We start from the raw sequence: 7,376 nt of genomic DNA, 5'->3' as shown, positions 1-7,376 counted from the left end.
TTTTAAATCCTTATTATTGAGTATGTGATAGGAAAACATTTGAGAAATTTTTCATCCTTCACAAAGAGCTCTTGGGATGAGTTTCATTAGCATGAGCGTAAGCGATTTGAGATGCACTTAAGTGTAATGTTAGTCTTTCACAATGATTTCATACTTAGGTCTGCAGAAAAGTGCACAGATGTTCAGATGTGTGCAAACATTGCAAAGACTCCAAAGGGACCAAAGGAGCCAAAGGGACTCCATTCTGCCTGAGTTTTATCTAACTGGTCACCCAAGCTAACCAATAGTACAGATAAAATGTTGCCATGCGGCCTCCAAACCTGGAGCTTTGGAAGATCCACTGTTTCAATTGTTTGACCCAAGGGAATTGACACTTGAAGTTTCAGGGGCTGGGCTGCCCTGGTATGATGCAATTGTGGGTTTGGCTTTATACACCAGATCAAGTCGGAGCCAAAGTGTCCCGAAATGACGAATGTATTTGCTGTCACCAAAACCCGACCTAGTGCTTCTGGTCCTCCAAGGAGGTAGGTAAAGATGTATTTTGTCTGGTAAAGATTCTAGTAAGTAGACAAACTGCTGACAGGGAATCCTTCCCTGCATCTCCTTCTAACATCTAAGCTAAAGATGTTGAGTTCAGGCAAATCCATGTATTATGCCATTTCTGTGGATGCTGCAGTGAATGACTGAAAAATCCACCTGATGTATGCTGTCTCAGCTATTGTTCTGTTTCTTACACTTGTTCCTCAGGGCCACTGTCTGAGCTCACTTTAGAACTAAGGCAACTGGAAGCTATAGAGTTCCTCTGTTCTCCTGTCTGGGCTCTAGGAGAGATGCCAACGTCCTTGCTGAGGTTGCTTTAGTGGTCCTCCACGAAAGTCCATGTCCGCTTCTCAACGCACTCATGCCCAGCACCAAGTTCCCCTTATGGTCTTGTCAAAAGTCTAAACCTAGTAACTCCCTACCACACTTGCCCAAAGGGATCCTTTGGCTGCTGGGACTGAGCTATATAATCTCACTGACCCATTCATATACTATAAAAGCAAAGTAGTGTCAGGATCACCTCTACTGCAGAACATAGGCTACTGAGGTAACCACCAGGCCAGGGGCTCCACAGTGGGAAGAGGCAGGGACCCATGCATGACAGAAGTCTAGCCAGCCTGTAGGTCCAGGACTCAAGCTCACTATGGACAAGGGTTGAAGCCATTTTTTGGTGGGAAGAGTCCTCTAGCTGCCCTGCTTGTTTGGGTGATTGGAGATGAAAGTGAGGTTGGGTCCTTTTGCAAACCTTATTCCTCTGAGGAGTGTGTGTGTGTGTGTGTGTGTGTGTGTGTGTGTGTGTGTGTGTTTGGGGCTCCACTGTCTTATGGCTGAAGTTGGCCTTTGTTTCTGCTCCAGCAAGCCCTGATACGCTTCTTTCATCTCTAGAACTTTTTAAGTCCCTCAGGTGTCCTATTTTGTGGGTTTTCTCTTTAAATGTCTCTTTCCAAGGCTACAGGTATACTTTGTATGTAAAGCTTAGACACTGATCCACAACGGAGCCAATATATCTATGTCTCATAGAATCAGGACAGAATCCTTAACATTGGGATTTTTATAAGAGGAAAACACATATTGAGTTTCTCAGGCTGTCTGCCCACACCAGAAGTACTGAAACAAGTCATGCTTAGGTACATGCCTGGGTTCAGTCTTACAGAGAAACAATGCCTTCTGAATACAGAGAATGATTTTATAAATCATCATATGCTATTTTAGCTCACTGTAAACCTAGTTCCAGAGATAGAATATGCCCCAGTCACTTCCAGCTCAAGCATAACTGACTCAGAATTTCTCCCACAGCCTCTGTCCTGGGTCAGATGGGCTTCCCAACTCTGTGCCAGGTAGAAGGACAATTGCAGGACAAGACAGGGGAAGACACCATGCTCTTGAGAACATCTAAGAGGTTAACTGTTTCCAGAAGAGGTTGCTATTATTTATCTCATGGTAGAAAGCTGTGTAGAACAAGAACAACTAACGGAATGCACATTCTTAAAAAGGATAGAAGAGACACATTGCTAAAGCCTCTTAGTCATAACTCCAAAACCATAGCTAAATTCTGCCATACGCTATAACCATGAACTTAGTGATTATGGTAAGTCTACATGCTATCTAAATCATAATGACCATGTTGTGTTTTCTATAAACTTTTCCTTGAAACTGTCAAGACCTTACATGTGCACAGGTCATGTTAATTCATCACATTACCCTAGCTGTGTAGTTTGATGCGGTTCTATTCATGAAGGGTCCTGTCATCCTTCTCTTCCTAAGTCCAATGGTCTGGCCCTGATAAATAACTAGTTGTAAATCTTTGATGAAAAAAAAATAGCCTCTGTTAAATTATTGTACCTGTAGTTCAAGTAAAGTGTATATATATATATATATATATATATATATATATACACTTCATATAATAAGTCAATATTTTGACTCTCCCCTAAGATCAGTGGAGAAAGAACTGCTCAACGTGAGTCTGGTTGTACGGCTTTTATCCAAGTGCTCCCCACCCTAAATTGTTCCAATCAACAGAACTGAATCTGTTGAGTGATCTGGCCCTGCCTGTCTCTGTGTGGTGGAATTGTGGGTTTGACCCAATCATGCCTCCCTTTGGTGTACAGATCTTTCTGGCATGAGCCAGCTCTCAATCCCAGTGGATAAATGACTATAACTTTGACCTCCACTGATTGGCATTTCCCTGAGTCTCACTTTATAATGGAGACTCAACAAAATGAAGAGCCCTGGAAGTCACTGTAAATACAAGCACAGTTCACTGCTCAGGAAACACAAAATACACTTAAACCACCACAAACAAACATCTGAGACATGTCCTTCTCTAGAAGCAAAGACAAAAGAGAGAGGCCTAAGCCTTTCTTGACAACGACATCATGTTTCAAGGTATATGGGATCTGTTAGATCTTTGAACCTCCACGTTGTTCCGACCTCCTCTTTCCTACCAACCTGGGAACACTGCTTTTACTGCTTGTCTCTTCACACCAGCAAAGCCTTGTCTTTGCTCCAGAAATGTCAGCAGCTGTGACTTAGAGTGAGCAAGCCCTGTTTGTAGGAAAAGGAAATGAGATTGTATAAGAGTTCATCTACAGGGAATTGATATGACCCTTCAAGCAACAGTGTTTACAAGGAAAGAGAATTATTTCTTTACAATAGTTTTTGACAAGATTACCAGAATACATATTGGAACATACAATGTCCAGATTGTAAGTTTCATTTAAAGGGAGAAATATTAAAACTGAATTGTTAAACATTATAATTAATAAGTGTACTCCAAGCCTCGTGCCCTTGAATTTCTTTCTTTTTTTCTCTTTCTCTCTCTCTCTCTCTCTCTCTCTCTCTCTCTCTCTCTCTCTCTCTCTCTCTCTTTCTTTCTTTCTTTCTTTCCTTCTTTCTTTTTTTTTTTTGAGACAGGGTTTCTCTATGTAGCCATGGCTGTCATGGAACTCAGAAATTCACCTGCCTCTGCCTCCCAAGTTCTGGGATTAAAGGCTTGCGCCACCATGCCCAGCCCTTGAATTTCTGGTAGTGAAAGATATATACGTCTAACACAGAAAGGTTAAACACACAAAGAGAAAATCAATGAAGTAGTTCTTAGCTGTACAACAACCTGACTAATTTTTTTAAAAGAATATGAAAGTTTCTGTTGAAAAGCAAATACTCCCATGAGTCCCGTATTGTACAAAGTGAGGAAGCTGCATGTTGATGGTGAGATACAAATGCTCTACAGATGCAGTGCTCACCCAGGAACACAAGGTGGCTGTAATTCTCCAGCATCACATCCCTGTACAGATTCCACTGAGCAGGCTCCAGGCATTCCCACTCCTCTGCAGAGAAATCAATGGCCACATCCCTGAATGACAGCATTTCCTGAAATGAAGACCAATGAATGATATCACAGCTTAAATGAATTAAAACCACTAAAATCATTTAAATACCACGATGAACTCTGCTGGATAGTTCTCCGGTCAACTTGACACTAGCTAGCATTATTTGAGGAGAGAGAAGAGTATTTGAAAAAAAGTCTCCATGACATTGTCCTGTAGCCAGGCCTATGGCATTTTCCTAATTAGTGTTGATAATGAGATATCTACAATATGGGTGGGACCCCACTGGGGAGGTGTTTTTGTATGGTATAGGAAAGCAGGCTGAGCAAGCCATGGAATACCAGCCAATAAACAGTGTTCCTGTGTGGCCTCTGCACTGGTTCCTGACTTGAATTCCCTCAGTGATGATCTGTTACCTGAAGATGTCAGCTGAAATGAACCCTTTCTTCTCCAAGTTGCCTTTCCTCATGATCTTTATCACAGTGATAGAAACCCTTACACGGGCATCATGTGCCTGTGGACACAAATCTAGATTCTGTGTAAGGATGAAAGAGAGCTAGACCCGTTTCTCACATTAGTGAGTAATATTCTTCAGACACATCAAAGGTGCTCATATGACCTCACAATGGACCCATCTTCAAGGAAAAACAAGGTAAAGGATGCTATAAGACCACATGGGCTCTATACATTGAAGACAGAGGAAATGTAAAATAAGTACATCCACAGAAGCATCCATTTAATGCCATATGCTTATTATAAACCACACAAATAAACAGTTCTCACAACAGAAAGTCCTGGTGAGGGAGAAGGTTCTTGTCAACACTAAATATCCACAGCCATGAATGTGAAATGAAATGAAAATACAGACTTTAATGAGGTGGCTCTGGCTGTCATCTGGGTTTCTGCATTTGTCCAGAATTCAGCAGCAACACAAAGCACAGTGACAAGGGACAGTAGATGGAGGAGGCAAGGGGTAGAACACTAAAGGAAGAACTCACAGACTAATATCATTCAAGGTTCTGAACATAAGAGAAAATCAGCATGCAAAGGACTAACCCTAATGTATGAGATTTTTAAATAGAACAATCACTCTGCTCTTTTGCCATGTTCCCGACATCACTCTGCTCCTTCTTTACCCATGTTCCCGTTATTCTTATTCTCAGGTGGGTACAGAGCCATGTATGTGAGCAATGTTCCCTAAAGCGTGTATTTTTGCACCGTGTATCAGCGCTGTAGCAGAGAAATAGATTTGCTGATGCTAGTTTATTATTTCAAGAATTTGGTATTTCAGGACCCACTTTTCATAATTCCTTGAGTAAAGTCCCAGAATTACCTATAAAATGAGTCATATGTTACTTTTCCTTTTTCACCACTTCATGACATCAGGAATTTATGTATTAATGCAGTATTTTGTTATAATTGTGTGAGTTAGCTTTGAATAGTGAGTGGACTCAGCCCTGGGAAAGACTGATTCTCCCCTCTCTCAGCCATTCTTAGGTGCCCATACATCTTTGTCTACCCAGGAGACTCCCCCTGCAGGAACCATGAGCCATTGCCATTGCTAAGTCAGTCATGTTGAAGGGTGCGGCTTCCCTTCACTTTCTAAGCTGCTCGACCTCACAGCCGACCTCCTGGACCTCTGACTCTCATAATCGATCTGCCCCTATCCAGAAACAGTCCTTGATGACTATATGCAGAAAGTGTGGTATAGATGCATCTATTGGGTCTGGACACAGATTATAGTTCTCTGCATTTGGGTAAGTTTCGATTTTCTTTAACGTTCTCTATGCTGCAGCAAGAAGTACTTTGAGGAGCAGTAAGAGCTTCACGTATGTGTAGACCTTAGGAAAAGTCTTCAGAATGCAGTTAAACTTATGATGGTTTAGAAAGGTGGCATTAGCCTGTCCTCCAGGATGCAAGACCTAACAAGCCATGGGTGGCAGCCCATGCTTCTATCCATGACGTATGTCTACTTGATCGACCTTTAAATCCAATTATACTGCTGCTAATGTCAAGATGTGATTGGCACTGTGGCACCTTAGGGATATCACACCATATGGGATGTTTCTGTGGTCTACTGCCCCAGAACTAGGTAACAGCTAACTAGGATCATTTACTGCTTCTCTCATTTGGAAGCTTGCAAGGCAGCTTCTATCACTATGATAACTGGTCCTTAGCTGGGAGACCTTCATGTCAGATACAGCTGTAATCCTCTGAGTCTTGTGACTGAAGTGCTAGGTGATTTCAGAGCAGGAAGGAGGGTATAGCTATCAGTCATAAGGCTTTAGGACAACTGAAATGCATGTTCTTTAAAGAGTGACTGCCCAGAAAACAGTCTTTTGTCTACAGTGCATAGTTAAGTGGCTGTGAGGAGGCCAGCAGATCTAAAAGACACAGGCAGAATGAAGCAATCTGGTGAACGGAGACCCAGCAAGTTCTCAAGGGAAAAGAAATTCAACTGTCTTGAAAGCTTCTTCGTAGCTAGTTAAACACAGCAGCTTCCTGACTTTATAAGCAAACAGAAGGGTAGGTGGGTAGGTGGGGGACAGATCCTACTTTGTTTCAACTTAGGTCAGTGGTACCCAACCTGTGACAACCCCTTTGGCAAACCTGTCTCCAAAAATATTTATTTACATTAAGATAACAGTAGCAAAATTACAATTATGAAGTTGCAACAGAAGTAATTTTGATGGGGCTTGCCACGAGATGAGGAGCTGTATTAAAGGGTCACAGCATTAAGAAAGGTGAGTTGGCTGAACTAGGGAATCACAGAGAAGATGGAAAAATGATCAGCATGGAGAAGGGCAAGTCCCCAGGAAGGAGGGAAACAGTATTGAGAATTAACTGCAAGGATGCCTCCCTATGTCACCTCGCACAGGCCACCACTGTTCTGCATGGGGAACATGAGGAAGTGTCTGTTGTCATAAGGCCAATGTGCTGGGGATTCTGTGAGTGATGGGTGGTAGGTCTTTGAAATTAGTAGGGATTTTAGCCAATACAATTAATGAGAATCATTAAAGAGAAATTTTTAACTTGTAAAGTTCATTTTCAAACAGGAGGAAATGCAAATAATGTCTGATCTAGAGAGAGGCAAATTGTTATTCATCAAAACTACTACTTATTCTTATAATCATTGGGAGAGAATTGGCATGGGACCAGACTCATTTCACATAGTTACTACATAGGATACTACATAGGATAATGACTATGGAGGACACTATGAAAAATACTTTAATAACACAAAATCGCAATGTAATAAGAATCTGCACTCCTCAGGCTAATTCTTTGCATATGTGTTTGGGTCCTGTTCCAATCCTTTGTACTTTTTCTTCATGGCCTCTGATATAATCACATACATCAGCAGGATCTGACTGTCATCACCCACCACAGCTCCCCTCAGAAGTTTCCAGATATGATTTGTCTAATACAGCAAGCTTCATGCATGAGTTGTAAACACAAGTAACTCGCTCCCTCATAATAACTTTAGGAGGCCTGGGAGGTCAGAGG

Source organism: Mus musculus, chromosome 13 (assembly GCF_000001635.26).
Source record: "Mus musculus strain C57BL/6J chromosome 13, GRCm38.p6 C57BL/6J".
NCBI lineage: Eukaryota > Metazoa > Chordata > Mammalia > Rodentia > Muridae > Mus > Mus musculus.
This window is presented reverse-complemented; position numbering follows the sequence as displayed.